This window comes from Lycorma delicatula, chromosome 11 (assembly GCF_047948215.1).
Source record: "Lycorma delicatula isolate Av1 chromosome 11, ASM4794821v1, whole genome shotgun sequence".
NCBI classification, from domain to species: domain Eukaryota; kingdom Metazoa; phylum Arthropoda; class Insecta; order Hemiptera; family Fulgoridae; genus Lycorma; species Lycorma delicatula.
In genome coordinates, this window is record NC_134465.1 from 35,557,160 (window position 1) to 35,581,033 (window position 23,874).

Genomic DNA, 23,874 nt, shown 5'->3' on the forward strand with positions numbered 1-23,874 from the left:
TTATTATTATTTTTTTTTTGTTTTAGAAAATGTCATCTCTAAAGAAAAAATCTTTTGAAGCTTTTTTTTGTTTTGCAAATTCGTAACTTTTCCGGTTAAAAAAATACGAAATAAATATTTCTTTGTACTTGTGTTTTGTGATATAACATTAAAATAATTTCTATTAAAAAAAAAAAAAAATTCTTTCTTTTTTGTTAAATGAATGAGTAACGTTAATTTTGCTTATTTTTTACTTGTTTATAATTATTATTTTCATGCTTTTTCTTGTTACTAATGGTTATGATTTAGCAAAAAAATTGAATCTACTTTATTTTTAAAATAAGTTACATAAAATTACAAGTAATTCAAGAGATGTGTATACATATCTTACTCAATTTATTCATTTAAATATGTAATCTAGACAAACACACACACACACACACACACACACACACACACGCACACGTGTATATATATATATATATATATATATATAAAAAATAAAAATACATATATCTTAAAATTACCATCTTTATTAATTTCTTGGGTTAATCAATCAACTACACAAACTTATAAATTAAATACACAACTTTTCACTTAGAATTCACTAAGCATCCTCAGGTGACAATACACATATCATATAAAATTCACTTACATATTAAGAAATCCTACTGAAAGTAATAAGAGTCAAAATTATGTTGCCTTACCGTATGTCGCAGATCTGTCAGAAAAGATTAAAAAATTGCTACAAAAGGATTTTGCAACAGCCTTTAAAAACGACAACAATCTGATTAGTATGTTTTCTAAATTAAATCGCCGATAAAAAAAATCAAGAAGGCAACGTAATATACAGCATTCCGTGTAAAAAATTGCAACGCGTTGTACATTGGAAAAATATTTCAATACCATAAAAAGAGAATAGAAGCCCTTAAATATAGAAAAGAGGAAGCGACAGAGCTCACAAAACACACAATAGAACATAAATACTTGTTTGATTTTAACAGCACCAAAATATTAGAGAAAAAACAAAATATATATTAAAGGATCATTCTAGAAACAATATACATTAAGGAAGATACAAGCGCTGTCAACAATAAAACGGATTTAGCCGGATTAAGCAACGTATATGTTAATTTAATTTAAAAAATCATATTTATATTGTAAATTTTGTTTTAAGGAAAATAATGCAATGTTTGTAATTTTTGAGAAAAATATTTGCATTGTAAAGGTTTCAATACACAGGAAATAGCAATCAGGTTGTATAAAGAGATACATATAATTATCTAAAGATAAGATGAGTCATGAATGAGTAGGGGAGGATCTACTACAATAAGGGTAGAAACAAAATATTATCTAGGATGGGTAGAACATTTAATTTCTTAATATGTAAGTGAATCTTGTATAATGTATGTATGAATGTGTATTGTCACCCGAGGAAGCTTTTTTCTCTTTTCTTGTTTAGCCTCCGGGAATTACCGTACAGGTATTACTTCAGATGATGAATGAGGATGATATATATAAATATAAATTAAGTGTAGTTTTGTACAGACTCAGGTCGATCATTCCTGAGATGTGTGGTTAATTGAAACCCAACCACCAAAGAACACCGGTATCCACGATCTAGTATTCAAATCCGTATAAAAATAACTGCCTTTACTAGGACTTTAACGTTGGAACTCTCGACTTCCAAATCAGCTGATTTGGGAAGTCGCGTTCACCACTAGACCAAGTTGGTGGATCACCTGAGAAAGCTTAGAGAATTGTAAGTGAAACGTTGTGTATTCAATTCATAAGTTTGTATAGTTGATTAACCCAAGAAATTAATAAAGCTATTATTTTTAAGTAAAATATGTCTTTTTATTATATTTAGTTATATCAAATTTTTATTTTCTGACTTCCGGGACCACCGTTAGGTATTGCTTCAGAGGATAAGATGAATGATTTGTAGCGTGTATGAAAATGCCATGCTTGACCGGGATTCGAACCCGGGACCTCCGAATTCGAAGACCAAAACGGTACCATTTGCACCACGGAGGCCGGCAAATATTTAATCTTATCCAGTCAACAGGAAAATAAACTTAAATAATTTACGTTTAAATTAATATTATATATATATAATAATATATATATATATATATATATATATATATATATATATATATATATTTCTGTTATTTACAATCTCGATTGTGCCTGTAACTTGATGAATAATAAAAATCAATTTCGTACTATATTAAATAGTTCAGTATTTATTTGCGAATGATAAATATTATTCAAAATTAGAAATTACAAAAAAAAAAAAGTTATGGTAACACTAATATAAAAGTTTGGAAATTCACTCAAATCAGAAAAAAAAGAAAAATATACATATATATTTTGTTTTAAATAATATCTATAATACAACAGCTTTACGTATGTAACTTATATACCGGGTGATATTTAAGTATGGAAACAGCTTTATATTGCATATCTGAGAGGTGTTTTGAGACAGAAAGAAATGGGGGTTCTACGTAGTTACAAAAATTCTATAATTGGTGGGTTTATAATTTTTTCCTCTATCTTAGATCCACCATATGAAATCAAACTTAATTTTTTAAATAGGAAGGTTTGAATGTTTGTCTGTATCTCTCTTATACCTTCCTAAACCTTTCATCCGATAGCGATGAAACTTTGGGGAATGGTTGGACGCATGCCAGGGAAGGTTTCTGAATTAGTTTGGACCCGCTAGGTGGCTCTGGCGTCGAGATATTTCGAAAAATTGTATTTATGGTCCGATTTGCGTCATATTTAGAATACGTGTTACTTACATGGAAAGAATTATCTCTGCAAAAAATGAACCCGCTAGATGGCGCTGGGGTTAAGATATTTAGAAAAATTATTTTTATGGACCGATTTGGTTCATATTCAGAATATGAATATTAGTTACGTGAAAAGAAATATTTTTGCAAAAACTATACCTGCTAGGTGGGACCGGTGTCAATATATTTACGAAACAAACAAACAAATATACAAACAGACTTTTTTATTCTACATATATATATATATATATATATATATATAAAAGGCATGTTCGTATGTGTGTCCGCTAAAGACCAAAAAACTAATGGACCGATTTACGCGCTGGCAAAAGGGGAAAATGGAAAACGGGGAAAATGGAAAAAGGTGAAAATGGAAAAAGGTGAAAATAGAAAAGGGGAAAGGGTAAAAAGGAAACTGGGAGAGGGTTGCGGGAGAAGTTAGAAAGGGAAAAGGGGAAGGAGAATAAGTTAAAGGTAAAATTTGTGAAGTTCTGTTTTTTAATTTTTTTATCAAATTTTCAATTGTGTTCATTTAAACTCTCTCTCTCTCTCTCTCTCTCTCTATATATATATATATATATATATATATAGCAATAGCGAAGCATTGCCGGGTCTGCTATTATATATATATATGACACATGATTTCGATTAAATATTTTACAAGAAAGACAAAGGTGAAACCAGTTTTTCTGTTAATGCCTTTGTAAAATCTTCCTATTTAAAAAAATTAAGTTTGATTCAATGTAGCGGATCCAAGATGGTGGACAAAAATTATAAACCCACCATAATATAGAATTTTTGTAACTATGTAGAACCTCATTTATTTCTGCCTCCAAATACCTCTCAGAAGTGCACTACTGGATCATGATTATTTCTTTTCTGTAATTTCATCGTTTTCATTTTGTTTTATTGAGTGTTGGACTTGCTTCTTTTACCTTTGGGTGGGTAGTAGATTGCAGTTACTTTTCTTGTTTTGTTTACTCAATCTTAATTGAGACTAAGTTACACGTGTGTTTTATTTTATTTTTAGGGATATAATACACCGATGGGAATATCACATGTGGCATTTGCGTCGGTGACTTCCTGACTGAAACAAGAACAAGTCTGAGAGATGCCTTTTACCGAGATTTTGAACAAGACCTCCGGTAAAGCCCATAAGGGCTAGATACGGAAGGAGTGTCGTAGCGACCGAAACCGTCACAAGAAAAGGGTATTCCCCTACGGGGTCAGGATGTGCATTATAAAATCTGTTACCAAACTTAAATGTCACCAGTATATATAAGTGTTATTTTTTTTTCAAAGTGTAAAATTTAGTTTCCATATCTTATTTTAAACATGAATGTATGTAGTAAAAAAAATAGCTAAAAATACATCAATATCGTTATTAAAAAAAAAATATATAATAATAACAGAGAAAAGAAACACGTGCGAAAGGATTTTATTCAATTTCACGTAACTTACATAAAAATGTGTTAAACATTCAATGAAATAGACAGAAAAAAAGTTTAATATTTGGTATCAGTTTTAAAAATCATCAATTCGATTGTTTTTTCCCCTAACTAAATTATCACCAACGGTTTAAAAACAATGTGAATCTAGAGTACTTTATTGTTATTATTTTATTTTATTACCTTTTTTTATTATCATTTACTTTTTTTTAATCTGCAGGTGAGACGATTTAAGGTATTAGTTTACCTTTATGAAACCATTTTTACATATTTTTTTTCCTTTAAAATAATACCTTTGTTTTATTCTGATAAAATAACACCTCAGGTGTGACTTTAACATTTATTAACCGATCTTTTTTCTTGTTCTTTATTTTCTAAGAAGATAAGCACATGTAATCTGATATAGTTTTCTTCAAGATTGAATCAGATTTTTTTTTTCATTGGTAACCTATTGTGTAACACACCTTCCAATAATATTCCAACAGATGTTAGATTAAGTTAGGTTAGGTTCATCTTATTATTTCTTTTTAACTCTGTTTCATTACACGTATCACAAAGTTGATTTACATATATATTCATGCACCGATACACAATATCGTTTCCTGCTTACCGATTTTAAGTTTTTGTGTGTGTGTGTGTGTGTGTGTGTGTGTGTGTGTGTGTGTGTGTAAATAAAAATGTAAATGTTCATTTGTACAAAATCTTAAATCTCCGAAAGTTCTTCACCGATTGCTTTGAAATTTTGACACAACGTTGCATTCGAATACGCGCCTGTTTTTATATACCTACTATTTATATACCTAAGGTGTATAAACACATGTTTCTTTTTTAAAAAGAGCGCTATCTGTTGGACGTAAATGTAACACAGGCTATACTAAATATTTTACGATTCCATTTCAATGTTTCCGATATGTGTGACCTTTATAGACTAAAATACTACTGGACCGATTTACGCGCGGGGGAAAAGAGAGAAAGGGAAATATCGGAAAAGGAAAAAATTAAAAAGGGAAGAAGTGAAAAGAAAATGGTGAAATGGGGAAAGGAAAAGGAGAAAAAGGAAGGGGTGGAAGGGAAAAAGGGAAAGGTTAAATTTAGTGAAGTTCCGTAATGTTCATTTTGTTAATGTTTTATCATACTTTCAATTGTGTTCATTTAATTTGTTTATATACTCAAATCTAGCAATAGCGAAGCATTGTTGGGGCTGCTTATATATATATATATATATAAAACTATTAACTTTATACTGGATGTTAATAAAGTATAGGAATCCTTATTCATTTTTTAACATGTAAATGTAGAAAAATGAAATTTAGCATATCGTTTCGTTTGGAAGTTATATATTTTTCGGTTTAATGTAATAAATATTAGGCTTGCAATCCACTACACGAGTCACTACAAATAAGGATATTTCGGTACTTAGGGCTTATTTTATTTCGGTATTTAGGGTTTATTTTTTATCGGTACTTGGGTTTATAATTTATTTATAATACATTACATCTGAAGTAATCTAGCTCACATCGGCTAAATTTGTATAATAGGTATAATAGATATCGCTGTTAAGTCAATTAAAATTTATTTCACTTAAGAATAAACTTTTAAAAAACCAAGAAATATGGAAGAAAAGGGTTTTCTTCTCAGAACTACAGACATAAATTTTAATATCAGTTGTGTAGTTTATAAGAAATTAATCAAACAGATTTGTTTACGATAATTATTTATACATAAATACAACGTAGAAAAATTATACGATAAAAACTGTTTATTCATTTATATCCATCAAGAAAAATAACTAAACAAAATGATCACTAAAAGAGTCAGAGAAGCAGAATCTTCAGCCTTTTAGAAGTAGCAAGAATGAAAACGTTCACTTATTGATGGTTTTGAAAATATCCTTAGGGTACCATACATTCCGCAACCTCCTTGTCTGTTAGAAGTAGCTAAATTGGTACAGTTTCTCTTGATTAAACTCGTATTTATTTAATTGGATTTAAAAGATCTTAATACAAACACTGATATATGGAATAAGAGTTTATTTTATTCACTAAATTAATTTACTTTGTTTTATTATTTTTTAAAACTAAATCCTTTTCGTCATGCTTACATGAAGTATAAAATAATTATCAAATGCTATGACATATGTAAACGTTGAGTAATTAACGTTACGAAGCTAAAAAATATTGTCAATAGAGCTTTTCAAAATAATATTTGTTTTTTAAATGTAAAATTATAAATAATTATTCAAAACGATTTTTTTATTCCTAACGTGATCGTTGCAATCTATTCAATTTGTGAAGAGTAAGAAATCCCCCAATGCCTCATTGAGGCTAGGATGTATACGTGTGGCATGTAAAATGAGGTGTTTTGTATAACATAGGACGGCCATTTCTGAGATGTGTGGCTAATTGAAACTAGGAGGAGTTTGTGCAAGAACCGACGGGATTAGTCTAGTAGTGAACGCGTCTTCGCAAATCAGCTGATTTGGAAGTCGAGAGTTCCGGCCGTTCACGTCCTAGTAACTTTTATACGGATTTGAATACTAGATCGTGGATACCGGTGTTCTTTGGTTATTGGGTTTCAATTAACCACACATCTCAGAAATGGTCGACCTGAGACTGTACAAGACTACACTTCACTTACACTTATACATATCATCCTCATTCATTCTCGGAAGTAATACCTGACGGTAATTCTCGGAGACTAAACAGTAAAAAAGGAGACTGTACAAGGCCGGCCTTCGTGGAGCGAGTGGTAGCGTCTCGGCCTTTCACCCGGAGGTCCCGGATTCGAATCCCGGTTACGCATGTCATTTTTCACACACGCTACATCCTCTGAAGTAATACCTAACGGTGGACCCCGAGGTTAAAAAAAAGACTGTACAAAACTACAGTTCATTCATACATATCTTCAATCACTCCCTGAAGTAATACCTTTCGGTGATTCCGAATATTAAACAATAAAAAAAAAACAGAGAGAGACATTACGAAACTACACTGTCATAATACTTACATTTATATAAAAATAACTTATATTTACTAGGAATTTGATCTTAGAATCTTAAAATTAAAATTTTAAGAACGGATTTTTTGAAATCCCAAGTTTAAAGTATTAAAATGGAGTAAGAATAAAATTTGCTTTTTTTTTAATACTTAAAAACCAATTTCTACATTTTTCGAAATTTGACGTTGAAAGGAGTAAAGAAAGGTAAATATGTTTTGAACAATGATTGGCAATTTTTCACATTTTCGAGTAAAAGACATATTCACTAGATTGAGGCTTGAAGATATTGTTTAAATAAATATCTAAAAACCATTTTCAGTTTTTTTTTTTTAATTTTGATTTTTTTAAGTTGTGTAACAACGGTACACAGCGCGGTAGTTCGACCAAGAAAGACATTACCACTGTTATTTTGCTTGCGACGCGAATGGTTCCACCTGCCTTCGGTTACTTAACTAAAACCAAAATAAAATAAAGATTTACCGCGATGGGAAACGCAACTAACCATATAGAGCGGGTGAAGCCGTGGTGGGAATGATAATATATATATATAAAATTTTGACTTTGAAATTTTATTTCTACTAGTTTATATTTTTATTTTCTTCTGGAAAACATAAAAAAAAAATATTTACTTTTATTAATATAATGTGTTGGATTACAGGTGTATATGTTTCTGAGTTTGGGAAAGGAAGTATTTATGTTGTTAACAAATAATCTGTAAAGAAGACTTAGTTTGACCTGTACAAAATAATTGAAAATTTGAAAATTATATATATATATATATATATATATATATATATACTCAACTATTAATTTAAAAATATTATTTTACTCAGAATAAAATTTTCTACAATATTTGTTTATATTTTTTGTGTTTATTAACCAGTTTAATAAAGTTATTTTACGTCAAACATAAAATAGGATATTTTTCGACCCCCAATCGTTTATTTCTTACCCCAGGTTTATCAAAAAGTACTAAAAATACAGTTCTGTGACCAGTTTTTTCAAATTATTGAATTAGATTTCATAAATATAACCAAGAAATTTATTCTTTAATTGTTTCTGTTTTATTTTACTGAAGGCGCAGAAATCAGATCATCTTTAACTAGCAGCTTGCTAAAGAAGCGTTTCCGAATGTATGTTTATATAAACTTTCTTCTTTATTTTTATTAATAGAACATATAATCTTAACGTTTCTTACATTCTTCATGAATCATTCTGTATATTTAGTAATATATATACTTATATATTTTTGATATTCTATTTTGGTTGAAAACTTGCCGTTTTGAGCAATAAATTCAATAGGATCGATGTTAAAAGAAATTAAAAATCACTGATTTATATTTATGTGTCCTAGATATTGATTGGCCATAACTATTTTATTTATCGACCAATTTACCTAAAATTTTGCATGGACACAAAATTAACAAAAAAAGAATATAAAATATCAGACTTAAATATAAATTCAGACTTTTTCTGTTATTTAAAAACAAAAAATAATAATTCATAACCTGTCAAATAAAATCAAACTCCAGTTAATTCAGATTATTATTTTTTTTTTTTAATTTTATTTGTAATGTAATCTTTTTTAAAAGAAAGAATTTTGAAAAATCGACGGTTATAGCAAAGGGTTTTATTTTTAATTTTGGGTATAGTATTTTTATTTGTGGTCATAAATACGTCACTTTTACTTAAGGTCTATAAATATCTTTTCTGACAAATGATATCGGTAAACATGTAACACATAACGATTCGTAATGAATAACAGTATACAGTAAAAATTGTTTTTTGTCAATCTGAATAGCCTTTTCAGTGGTGGTGATTTTTATAAAACGTTGTTTTCTGATTCTACTTTCATCTATACTAACATATGTTACTTTTTTTCTTTTTCCTGTTTAGCCTCCGGTAACTACCGTTTAGATAATTCTTCAGAGGATGAATGAGGATGATATGTATGAGTATAAATGAAGTGTAGTCTTGTACATTCTCAGTTCGACCATTCCTGAGATGTGTGGTTAATTGAAACCCAACCAACAAAGAACACCGGTATCCACGATCTAGTATTCAAATCCGTGTAAAAATAACTGGCTTTACTAGGACTTGAACGCTGTAACTCTCGACTTCCAAATCAGCTGATTTGGGAAGACGCGTTAACCACTAGACCAACCCGGTGGGTTTAACATATTTTACTAACCTGTGATTTATGACACGGGTTAACAAACTTCATCATACTTTGTCCAATTTTCAACTGATTTGCTTGAAAGTATTATTTTTAAAATCAGCAAACTTTGTTTCATAAACACCAAGCAAAAAAAATAAAAAATTTTGCTAATAAAAACGCAGTAGAAATGCGCAAAAAAGAATTCTGCAATTAAATTATCGTAATTATTGTACTGTTTCAATTTTTTGTTATTACAGGCAGGAAAAATATCCAATCGTAACGTTTTTTTTTTTCAGAATCTGTTAAATCTCTTTAATATATTGTAATTTTTTTAAATTTTTTTCACAAGAGGGTAGCATAAGACTATGAAGGGAGGCAATCAGATACCAACATATTTTCGCGGAGCGCTAATCAAGCGCGGATCATTGTGATGGAAGAAGGCTAATAAATCGTATTAAATCAGACTTTGAGCAGTTAAATATATAAAAACTAAATAAATTAGAAAATTATCCAAATTAATAGAAAAATTTCTAATGCAATTCATTAGGTCAACAACCAAAGAAACAAAATAACAAAAACAGAAAACCTTGACTTTTCGTCCAAGATATAGGACTTTATCAAGACAAAACACAAAACGTTTTTTGGTTATTTGTTGGTTTTAGTTTTATTTTGTGTAGTTTTGGTTTATTTTTTTAATTTTTTTTTTTATCTGGAATTTTACGGGCATCGACTGCTAAGGTTTTTAGCCCTCGTCACAATCTTTAAAAGAAATTACTATCACCAGCTGGATCGTCATATGTAAGGGTGTAAAGGGCCCTTACATTTTATTTAAAAGCACAAACTACACAAGACATTAAAGACATAAAAGACAAGGTCAATCACAAACACTTACGGGGTGTAAAGGGCCCGGATATTAAAATTTGAGATAAGGTTCTCAAAAGACCATGAAATTAAAATTAAAATTAAACTTAGCAATACCATTTCTTTCTTTCTTTATATATATATATATATATATATATATATATATATATAAACTACCGCTTAGAGTATCTTTTACTACAGCTTTAAACTTTTTCATTTTATAGACTTTTAAGAAGTCCACTGGCGTATAGAAATGCAACTATATTTTCTTCATTTCCATTATCCAGATCAGCACTAATATTATTTGTAAGACGGAACACTCTTACAATATATTTATATAATACACTCTTCTATTAGATGCTTGATTGTCAGTGTTTTATTACAAACACCGCACATTGGTCTCACTTCGCCGGTTAACAAATATAAATCTGTTAATCGCGTGTGACCAATTCTAAGTCTGGTCACCGCTACTTGTTCACGGCGAGTCAACTTAAAGTCGCTTTTCCGTTTATAAGGAGAAGTTTTTACCGAGTTTAATTTTGTATTTAAACTCCTCCATTCAGCGTTCCACTTGTTTCTTACTATGTTTGTTAGACGGTTTTTAACATCTGCCACTCTTACAGGAAATGCATCCAAATCATCGCAGACTGTTGCCTTTCTGGCAGCTTCGTCTGCGATTTCATTACCTGTAATACCGGCATGCCCCGGATTCCATACAAATACGCATCGCTGTCCTCGTTGTTTTAGAACGTATAAAATGGACAGGATGTTTGCAATTAGGACATCCTTAATGTTTTTGTTCCGAATTGCGACGAGTGCACTTAATGAATCGGAACATATTAGCACTCTCTCTTCGCAATAGTGTTCAGTGTAGCGAAGAGCTTGCTGAATTGCAGTGAGTTCTGCCGTGTAGACACTGGCCACATCTGGCAGTTTCCAAAAGTGGGCTTCTTCATTTACATATATTGAGCATCGAACACCATGTTCGGTTTTAGAACCGTCAGTATAAATTCTAATATGTTCTTCGTAGCTACTGACGGTTGCCAAAAATTCCTGCTGGATGATCACTGCTTGTTTCTTTTTTATTTCTCCTTGAAATAAACCACTCTTTTTGGTTTATTAATTTAAGGTTAGTATTTTTTGTACTTAATGTTATCATTGGAATGGTGGTGGGAGTATCTATGAAAATAATATTTTTAGTAGTGGGGGGTTTTGGTTTTTATTAGATTAGGTGGTGCGGGGTTTATAAGTGTTTGCTGGTGTTGTTTTTTGTCATTTGTGGTTTATCTTGATAAAGTCCTACATCTTGAGGTCCTACAACTCATCGAGGTTTTCTACTTTTCTTTTTGTTATTTTGTTTGTTTGGTTGTTGACCTAATGAATTGCATTAGACAATTTTATATTAATTTGGATAATTTTCTTACTTATTTAGTTTTTTATATTTTTTTTTTATCTAACCAAAGAATAGAGTTTAGTTAATATTTTATATATATATATATATATATATATATATATATATATTTATATATATATATATATGAAAAATATCTCTTGTAATGTGTTTCTTAGTATAAGAACTGGATTAAATTACCTTTGTATAATACGCGTTAGAAATTTGATAAGAATATCATTAAAAAATTTTAGAATTTTATTTATAATATTCAATATAATATTGATAGGATTTAATATATTAAGTAAATTATATTAAAACTGAAAAAAAAAAAAAACAAATAAATGAGGGGGACGGATGGATCATCTTAACTATGTCATCTCCTGTTGATAACATTCAGTTCCCTCTTTTTTTTATCTTAGAATAAAGTACAAAGCAACTGTCTTTTTAGCTTTAATAAAAAAAAGGAAAGAGAAAATTAGTGTATGAGCTTCAGTAGAAGACGAATAAAAGTAGATAGGGATATAAACAAAAAAGAATGTATAAATTGTATATGCGTGTGTGTGTCTGTGTGTATTAAATAAAAAAAGAGAATAAAAAAAAAGTGCTTCCGAAAGCAGACACTACTTTTACATCAAATCAAATTAAGCTGTACCTAATTTGCTTACATTTGCACTTTTTCCTCGTTTTAAATCGAATTTCTTCTTTTTTTTAAGTCCCTTTTCTTTTGATGTAGGCTACGTTAGAGTCCTGTGTTCCCTCTTGGATTGCTCAGTGTAGAACGGGATAGAATTTCAGTTAGTAGACTGAATTTAATGGTGGAAAGGGTCCAATTTGAATGTGATGGTGTGCTGCGTACTACTGACGTAAGGGAGGTTATAATAATAACTACATCCCCTCCCTCCCCATTTTTCCACCACAAGCATTCCACTTCTTCATCATCATCATCATCATCATCGTCTTTATCATCAATAAACTCTCCTTTTTCTTCCCGTGAAATCTTGATGATTATTAAATAATCATTTATGGATGATCATGATGGCTTGGTTTTGTTAGTGGTAAACGAAATTATTTTTCTTTGATATATCCAACGGTTAAATTTGTGAGAAAGAGTTTCTGAATTGCTTATACACTTTGGTGAGGGTTTTATAATGCTTTTTTTTTCTTGTAGTAACGTAACCTAACATACAGAACCTAACATCGCTTGCGTGAGTGCAACGCTTCCACAACGGTAGACGAACTGTGTACTTCCTGCCCGCACCGTGAATACAACGTAAGCATAAAATTTTTCTGTACGGTTCGTTAAGTAAATCTTTATGTCCTTAGACGGTCTGTGGGTGGATGGTTGATTAAGGTTGTTCTTCTTTTTTGATATTATAGATTCTGCTTATAAATATGATGAACTGAAAACTAAATTAATCAACATAAGTCCGGCTGAATTGAACAACTTCGTATAATATAAAAATTATCTAAAATTTTATCTGAAAATAGTAATACTAAAAACAAAGGTTTAATTAACCTTCATTCTTATAATATTCCGGATCATAGATCGAATTTCATCAATAGATGTATTGATTCAACATATTTTTTTAAGATAAATATTTTTATCTCTCGTTTAATCCGAGCTAATAGTAAAATAAGGGGAAAACTTGAATAATTATATCATTTTATGGCACGAGAGACACAATTATTTTTTCTCTCTCGTCACCAGCTACTTCAGGACTACGTCTAATAGTTAATCCCTACCTGATTTCCTTTTCGTCTAACTCTCTTTCGACCATTTTTTACTGCTACATTCTCTGGTTCCTTACTGTAAACTTTTCCAATTTTGGATCTTCTTCCTTGATGAACTTCTGTTCCTTAAATCTGTTAGATTTATTCCTCCAATCACGAGATATTTTTCCCTTGTGTAAACCACTTAATGTTCGTTTTGCCTCTATCTTATCCTATAACTCTAGAAATAAGTAAAATATTTTGCAGTTGTATCACTATCTCTCTTTTCAAAATCCCTTCGTCAATCCGTTTTCATCCATTCTTGCCAAATGTGCATAGAAGGAAAATTTTCTTTTACGAATGGCATTTGTGAATCTTTCTATATGGAGGTAAAGTTCTTCGTTCTTCTGTAACCTCCAACCATCATCAAATTTCCGTGGTCTCAGTATTTCTCTTAGAATTTTTCTCTCAGCCAACTCCAGTTTATCAATCTCTCTGGGGTTTAGAATTACACACTTTTTAGCACATAGCACTACAGACATAAACACTGAATATATTTATACAAGTCTAAAACAGTGCGAATATAAAGATAAGTTCAATTAAAATATAAAATTAAGAATTTTCATTATTAAATGAAATATTGTGGTTTTTGTAAAATTTTTATATTCTTTAAAAAGATAAATTTTAATTATATTGTAAATGTATCTATGATTTTAAATTTAAAATAAACAATTATGTTTAAAGCAGTTTTTTAAGGATGTATCCAATGGAATTATGTTTTATTTTTAAAAAAATTGATTTTTTCAGAACATAAATTCTTTTAATAAACGAGGTTTAATTCAAGTAGAATGACTTCAAAAATTTTAATTAATAATATTCATACTGTTAACAAAAAATTAAAATAAAAAACTCATATTTATTGAAAAACAATGTTACGCCAAATGACCGTTTACAACAATTTTATTAATTAATTCTTCAACCACATAGTCATTTCAATTTTTAAACAATCATCATCAGAAACTGATAAAGACGTATAGGAAAATAAGCAAATAAAATAAATAATTGAAAAAAACCGGTACGCAGTTCCGCTAAAGAAAATCGACTTTTTGTTTCCGACGCTCACACTATTTCGAAGTCAGAAACGAACTGATTTTCAGAATACAACAGACTGTATCCGTTAGATTAACGAGTTGACCCTACACACAAGAATCTACCTTCAACTCGCTTACCGCTGTGACTCACTGCATATGAAATATACACCCGTACACAGTCTACATAACCTCAAATTGAGGTTATGTATAAAAACCTCAAATTGTATATAAACCTCAAATTTTAGGTTATGTATAACCTCAAATTGAGGTTATGTTGTCTATTGTCGAAATTAAATTAATTGTAACTTGAGAACGACTCCACTAATCTTCATCAAATTCACACATGCATAAATTCAGATAAACTCCTACAACATGTCTAGATTTCAATGAATTGATGTAGTTTTGGAGATTTTCGATCCAAAACATTTTTATATATAGAACTATATATAAAAATGTTTTGTATATATATATATATATATATACATATAGAACTATATGTATATATATATATATATATATATATAAGAAAATTACATTTTAAATAAACGACATTTTTCATACTCCTCACATATTAAAACGTAAAGATATTCAATGAAACGTCTTTTTCTTTTTTTTTAATAAAAGGAGAAAGAAATATTTAGTCGATTCGGGTAATATAAGATTGCTTGAAAACGACTAAATATATTTTTTATTTGGTTATTAAGAAATTATATTAAAGACCACAAAGTGAATTTTCTTCTTTTTTTAAATAAACAACATATTTAAATTGCAGTTAGTTTAATAAATATTTTTGAACGACTCAAAAAAAAAAAGAAAGAAATGGTATCTGTCAGTTCGATTTTCCTTAAATTTTAGCCGGATAAAGAAGAGTGAGTAAATTCGGGTTACCTTCACTTTTAACTTTTTATTATAGATTTAACTTTCGTTAAAATTCCAATCCAATATAGTAACTTTGGTTATCTCTCTACCATAACTGTTTTTGACAGTAACTATACATTTAGCAATTTCTTTAAGAAATCCCTTATTTCACTTCCAATTAAATTGTTTGAATTAGAATAAAACTTTCATAACCAGATATTATACTAATTTTTTAGTTAAATAACCACGGTTGATTTTTGTATTGTAATTATATGTATGTTATATATAATAATTATAATTATTATTATATGTACTATATGTATAATTATAATTTTAAGTATAAGTATTGTAATTATAAAAATTATATTAGAATTGACAGCTGTAATGAAATAGAAACAGTATTACCACTCCTATATTTAAAATGAAATTAACTTTATTTAATTTTAAGTCTTGATAAATATTTAGTCTAATATATTAAACTAGTATCCCTGTCGCGGCTTTGCCCAATCTCTTTGGTTACTTGCGTTTCCCGTCACGGTCAATTTATTTTAATTTAATTTTTTTTCAGTCAAGTAACCGGAGACAGTTTGCAGCACGTCGAGTCGCACATGCAGTGGCTGTATTGATTGAGCCACCTCGCCTCGATTTTTTAACGAGCCACCTCGTTAAAAAATCAAATTCAAAAAAATCTGAAAGTGGTTTTTAAATCTGAAGTGTATTTGCAAGCTCAAATCTAGTGAATATCTCGTTTAGTATAGTCAGAAATTGAAAAAATTTGCAATCATTGTTCAAATTGTTTTTATTTTTCTTCACCCTTTTCACGATTGAATTTCGAAAAATCTAAAAAAATGATTTTTTTAGATATTTACAAAAATATTACACACACCAAAAATCAAGTTGATATCTCCATTTGTTATGGAGAAATTTAAAAAAACGGGAAAAAAGTAAATTAATTTTTTTCACGTATTACTTTTTGAACTCGGAATTTCAAAAACGTTTTCCTAGGTGTTCATTTACACCGTAAGAACAAGTATAGAAATGTTCATCAATTTACTTTTAGTTGTTTTTACTGTGCGTTGATTATGAATGACTCATGAACTTTTATTTATATATATATATAGAGAGAGAGAGAGAGAGAGTAGAGATCTTAGTTTTAAAATTCTAAGACATCATCTATGCGATTTTACACGATAAAACATAGATGGTGTTTCACTAAGAATATAACAAATTTTCCGGAGATGTTCTAGTGGTGAAAATAAAAAAGAAAATTTATATCACATAGTGTCAGGAACGCTCTGTTAGCGAATGGTGATGGGCGATAGATTTTGCCCTGATTTGTGCGGCTTCGGTAAAATTAAGCCGGATGGTAATTCTTAGAACCAAATTAAAGGGAAGATTTACATGAAATCTGGTCTGAAAAATGTACAAAGAATAAGGCTCAGAACTGTATTTTTTTATAGTTTTTAAGAAATCTGGGATAAAAGACAAACAATTAGGGTCGAAAAACATTTTATGTTTGGCTTAAAATAACTTTGTTAAATGGATAATAAACATATAAGGGTTTTAAACAAAATTTGTACAGAATTTAATTCTCAGTAAAATGGTATGTATAAAGTCCATAAAAATAAATACAAAGAAAATACGTAACGGCTTAATTTTATTGAAGGCGCAAAAATCGGAAGGAAATCTTTCGCCAACTGTCACTCGCTAACGAAGCGTTTCCTTTCTTATTTTTTTCTTCATGTTTTTTCTTCTTTATTTTTACCAGTAGAATATATCCTGAACCCTTTGTTACGTTCTTCGTCAATCATTCTGTGTATAGTTAACATAAACAAATAAAAGATTAATTGAGTTAACTAGAAATAAACAATATTCAAAAAAATAATTCATTAGTTTAATCAGAACATCCTTCGTGAATTATAACATATTAAAAAAAAAAATGCTGATACTGGCCAGGGTGCACAGCCCCCTCATAACAAATAAATTAAAAAGTAAATTATTTGGTATCGTATTAAAATTAATCCCGCTCTTTATTTATTTGTAATAGCATAATCAATTTGGCAACAGGATGCTGCTATGAAATATTTTTACTAGATTTCAGCAAGGTTCGATAATTATATAATTACTCATCTTACGATTCTCAATATCATTCTAATTTTCATTTTAATATTACAGTTCACAGTCACCTACCAATGAAATGTATTAAAATAATAATGATACAAAAAAGTAGAGTATTTTTAACAATAAAAAATATTACTTTATTTATTGTAGACTTTACTTACTTTTTTATTTGTTACTTTATTTTTATTGTAGATAACAATAATTATGAGTTAGAGTAATATTTTAGAGATAAAATAATATTAAATAAGATATTGTGCAATAAGATAAACATTTGGCATTGTTCAAAGAATAGAAAAAAAGAAGAAAAACGTTGTTCTGTTAATGTGCAGTAAAATAAACAAACTATTTATTTAAGTTGGTTGATAAAGAATAATAGTTAAAACCATTGAAGCATGACGATTGGTGAGTATATAGTGACGGTGAAGAAGGAGGTTTTCAATTTAACACAAGTGTTACCTAAAACAAACAAGTGTTTTAACATAGTATAAAAGAAGAGTACAAATGGTTAGAGTTAGATAACTAAAGATAGAAAAAGAGTTCCAGATAATATTGAAGATACAATAAAAAGAAACCGGTAAAGAATGAATGGATAGTTAAAAAGAAAGGGTAAAAAAGAAGAAGAGTTATTCAGGTTGATGTGAAGGAGAGAAAGAATGATATAACCGAAGAGAAAACAACTATTGCTACAACAAACTGTGAGATAAACGGGGGATTAACAAAAGGGAATGAATTTTCCCACTTTGTGGACAGACAATCGCACCAACAACCCATTAACAGTTTAATGTAATTAATCACGCAGTGCCAAAACAAGCACATTTCAATAGAAACCCCGATTCAATTCGACTGATTCATTCTGGTCGTTGTTATATCTATAGTTATAATACCCTATAGGTAGAAGGTACCGGCCTATACAAGTACATTTTGAATAGATTCCGTTGTTTTATTGCCACTAAAATATATATAACCGATGTGGTTACTGACACGTGTGGCTTTAAAATTTCAAATAACATTCAACGTTATCATCAGTCAAGTCCTCCTTTCATATTTAGAAGCCTCTATTCGCTCACAAATAATGGATTATATAAAACAAAAACAGAATAATTAACTTCACTCATTCATTTAGACTCCTGCTTATTTTCAATCAATTAGTAAAATATCAATTACGGCTACATATCAATTACTATATATAATACGACTATAATAAAGGCAATGCAACCTGTTCTATAGAATTATATCCACTTTTACGATAATGAAATGTTGGGACATAACTATCCCCCACTTTTAGCTCATTTCTCCTTCAGTAACATACTATGATTCCTCCCTCTTCCCCAGCAACAACCAAACCATGCGTAAAATATTCTATCATTGTAATCACAGCTGTGCTATCAGTTAGTTTCTACTTCTGTTATATGTGACATGATTATTTTACGGAGTAGATATAATTCTGATGGAAGTAGGGGAAGTGGGCGGAGACAATAAAAATTTGACAACATACAATACTATTCGTACAACCTACCAACTCTCATGTACCATAGTATATGTGATAGTGGGAAAATTTTATTACTATCATCCAGGAGACGTGTTACAGTACCTCTTTAGTTAAAGAGTTTGGTGAAAGCAAAGTCTAAAGGGAAATTTTTTTTCAGCAAGAAATATTTATACTTTATCTTACATATATATATATATATATATATATATATAGTTAGTTATAAGTTCCAAGAAAACTAATTTCCGAGACTATTATAAAATTTTTGGTCAGGCTCTTCAAAGATATGAACCACCCACCCTTATGCTGAGAGGAAAAAAAGGAAATATGGCCCACACCAATAAAGAAAATGCTGAAATTTTGGCAGAAACTTTCAATAGACTCCTCAACTGTGACGACCCCCCAGAGCTTTTTGAGATTGACACCAGTAAATATCAACCCGCCAAAAATTCAAGAAGTTCTCGCAGCCTTAAATGAAATAAAAAACTACAAAGCAAGCGGAGAAGACCAGCTTTTCGCAGAACTCTGGAAACACTCATCAGTTTATTCAGTCAAAACTTCCCTACATCTATGCCTCGTGAAAATATGGAACGAAGAAAAACTTCCAGAACACTGGACCACAGCCCTCATCCATCCATTACATAAAAAAGGGGATAAAACTAATCCTGAAAACTACAGAGGCATATCTCTCCTGGATTGCACATACAAAATCCTGTCGAGAATCATATACAACCGATGCAAAGACCAACTTGAACTGGAACTTGGGGAATACCAAGGGGGATTTAGGCCATGGAGAGGTTGCCCGGAGCAAATAATATCCCTAAAACTTATGTAAAAGACGGAAAAAACAACTAATAATCACCTTCGTCGACTTTAAAAGGGCCTATGATTGTATACACCGACCATCCATGCTGAATATGCTGAGAAACCTGGGCCTTCACCCTAAACTCGTAAACATGATAAAATTAACTTTAACCAATACCCAGTCCAGAGTGAAATTCAGAGGTGAACTCTTCAACCCTTCTACATAAAAACTGGATTGAGGCAAGGAGACGGCCTCTCACCACTCCTTTTTAACTGCGCCCTTGAATTTGTCATGAGAAAATGGTATGAAATAAATCCCAAAAATATAAAAATGGGTACTAAGAAAAACTCCATCACACTAAATTGCCTAGGATTTGCAGATGACTTCGCTCTTTTAGCAAATAATATTCAAGAAGCCAAAACACAAATCATGAGCCTTCAAAACCTAGCACAAAAGATAGGGCTTCATATCTCTTTCGAAAAAACTGAACTAATGGTCATAGATCCTCTGGTAATAGAGCACATTACGGTAAACAATCAGAAAATTAAAATAGTAAAACAATTTAAATATCTAGGGGAAATAATAACTTATAATTTAAATGAAAAAGTGACATGGCAAAACAGGACAAAGAAAATGATTAAATCCCAAAAATTAACTCTGTCAACATATAACAAAAAATGACTTTCTGCTAAAACAGAACTTAAACATTATAAAACTGTAGTACAGCCAGAAGTCACCTACGGAAGCGAGACCCTTTTCAAAATTACTCAGAAAAACCGAATTGAAAAAATTCTGAAAATAGAGAGGAGAATTGTCAGAACGTGTATCAATAAAAAACACCAAAAAGAAGGCCAATGGTGGATTGTGCCAAATGAGGTGGTGTATCGAGAAATAGAGCCTGTTACTGATACTATGCGGAAAAAAAGAATCTCTTTCTTCGGTCATCTCATAAGGACACCGCAAACAAGACTGTCAAGAAATATCATTGAAAAGCTCTGGTTCCAAAAGCTAGAAGTAGAATAGATCAAAGAAATTAGAGAAGATATGAAAGAATTGGGAATTTCCCTGACTGACCTACAGAATAAAACTGGAAAAATTACAAAGCTAAAAGATAAAAGCATTAGATTTAAACAAAAGACAGACAAAGACAAAATACAACGAAGAGGGTGTTTACGGATGAAGAAAAGAAAGCAAGATCTGAACGGATGAAGAAATACTGGGCAGCTCGAAAGAGTAAAATAACACGCTTTTCTCAGAAAAGATCCAACTAAAATTGACTTAAGTGGGCCCATGTTGGCCGTAAAAGCATAATAATAATAAATAATAATAATAATAATAATATATATATATATATATATATATATATATATATAAATAACTTTATTTTTTTAATAATATTCGTAAAGATGCCAAAGATAATCTCATCTTGTAATATTTCTTTAACAACTCAGATTAAGAATAAGAAACTTTCGTTGATAGTTCATTAACAAGAGTAATAGAAAATTTATTTTAATGTAAAGAAATTTTTTAAGAAATGAAACTAAATATATTAAATATTAGTCTAATCCAATGGTGATTTCATATTTACAAGTATTTATCCAATCCAGTGATCATGAGTGATTTTCTGTCTATTCTTCGTCTGTTTTGCTTAAAAAAAAGAAGCGATTTGTAAACCTTTATAAACCCTTCTTTGGTGGCTGTGTAGTAATGGAAGGAAACATTTTTTTTTTTTTTAATATTATTTAACTTAGCTCAAAACCGATGATCAGTAATGTGTTTATCACTCACCGGGTTGGTCAGTGGGGAATGCGTCTTCCCAAATCAGCTGATTTGGAAGTCGAGAATTCTAGCGTTAAAGTCCTAGTAAAGATAGAGTTATTTTTATACGGATTTGAATACTAGATAGGTGTTCTTTGGTGGTTGGGTTTTAATTAACCTCAGCTCTCAGGAATGGTTGAACTGAGACTATACAAGACTACATTTACGCTCTTACATATCATCCTCATTCATCCTCTGAAGCATTATCTGAACGGTAATTGCCGGAGGCTAAACAGGAAAAAGAAAGAAGAAAGTAATGTGCTGCTCTCTTGCGGGTAAAAATTCACTGATTTCCTGAGATAATATGGGCAGGATGAATATAAATAAAGGGAGGCTTTTGATACGTATTTCCAAATGTGGTTATTTAAAAAAATGGGTTATGTTTTTTTTTTTTTAAAGAAAAAGAAAAAAATGAGGTTATTTGTCTGTTACTATAGTTCTTCCTCATTTTTTACATATAAGTTATTTTCTTCTTTAACCTTTTTCCTGTTTAGCCTCCGGTAATTACCTTTCAGATAATACTTCAGAGAATGATATGTATGAGTGTAAATGAAGTGTAGTTTTGTACAGTCTCAGTTCGACCATTCCTGAGATGTGTGGTTAATTGAAACCCAACCACCAAAGAACACCGGTATCCAAGATCTAGTATTCAAATCCGTGTAAAAATAACTGACTTTACTAGGTTTTGAACGCTGGAACTCTCGACTTCCAAAACAGCTGATTTGGGAAGAGTCGATCACCACTAGAGCAACCCGGTTGGTTAAGATATTTTCTAATTCTTTCTAAGTTAATCTCATTACAATGAGGATAGGTTGGTACTTCTTTGATCCTTCAAGCTGAGGAAGCCCGGACATTTAGATATAGTATATTCTTGACGCTACCAGTCACGGAAATGGCTTATGAACAGAATAGTGGATTCCATCTCACATCCAGTCATTGTACATAATTATTGCTTAAACTCGGCTTTCTTAATCCATCGTACTAACAAAATTTAGGGTTTAACAAAAAAATGATGTAGTGTTTCTTTAAAAATAGAAATGATTTAAATAGGTTTCCAAAACCCCCAAAAATTGAGGAAAAAATAGGTCTCAGTACTATGAAGAAGAGTTTTAGTAGAGAGAAACTTTTAGAAAAAATCTAATAATTAGAAATTTTCCTAGTTGAAATAAAAAAAAAAAAAAAAAAAAAAAAAAAAAAAAACATGAATTAAGATCCATTGAACCGAAGAAGATCGAAATGGCACAGTAAAATGATGAAGGAATATTGGAAAAAGAGAAAACAACAAAATAAGGCGAAATAAAAATTGTACGCGGTCTATCCACAGTGATCAAATGGAAAAAAAATCTGCAAAACAAAGCTTGACAACACAGTTGTAGGATTTTCCCATTCCCAAGCCGCGTTCCGGGAAAATCCTACAACTGTGGATAGTTTCTGATTCAAGTTTTACACATGCAACTTAATTTTAAAATATTTATCATTTTATTTAAATATAATATTTTTTTAATTTATTTAATTCAATTATTCTAACTAAAGCGCGCCCGCGCATACCGTATTTAATTCGCGCGGGTAAGGAGGTACTAGCGGTGACAGTCGCTAATTAAACTAATGTAATTTCATAACTTACATGGAACACATTTTGCTTGTACGATCGGCAGACTGGTGTAGCCACGAGGATTAACGTACCAACTACCTAGTCAACCGAATAATCGAGTTAGAGGCCTGGCCAGAACGAGTTACTTTTGTTCACGTTAAATATTATTCATTTGTTTAATTTTATCCCTCACCTGTGACGACATATCACCGGAGACGACTACAACAGTATTTTTTGTAGTGGGGATGTGATTTTACAATATCCTTTTTTTTTATATATATATATTGTTATTTTTTCATTTTAACAAATATGCCTAAGAAAAATATGACCTTAATTAACCGAAATATCGAGATACTGAGATCTTGCTCTACAGTCTTACCCTCTTGATCTTTTAAGAAGAAACTTTAATGGCATAATGTCCCATATATTGAAGTAATCTGACCAAGTTTGGGCAAAATCAGTGTATTAGTTCTGGAGGTATAGGGTGATTTAGAAGCCCACACCAAACATACACTAGAAGCCAACAGCGAACACACACAGGTACATATGAATATTAACACCTGGAAAATTTCCATCCGGTTTTTTGAGTTCCTTAGGTGTCAAAACGTCTAGAACCGTTGATATCGCACATGTCCAAATTGGACCGATTACAATACTTTCCATACTAGAGATATAACGGTAGACGGTTACCTTTTAAGGTTTAATTTTCTCAGAATTATTAAAAAATATTTTGAAAGTATAGATTATGAAATACGTGGGA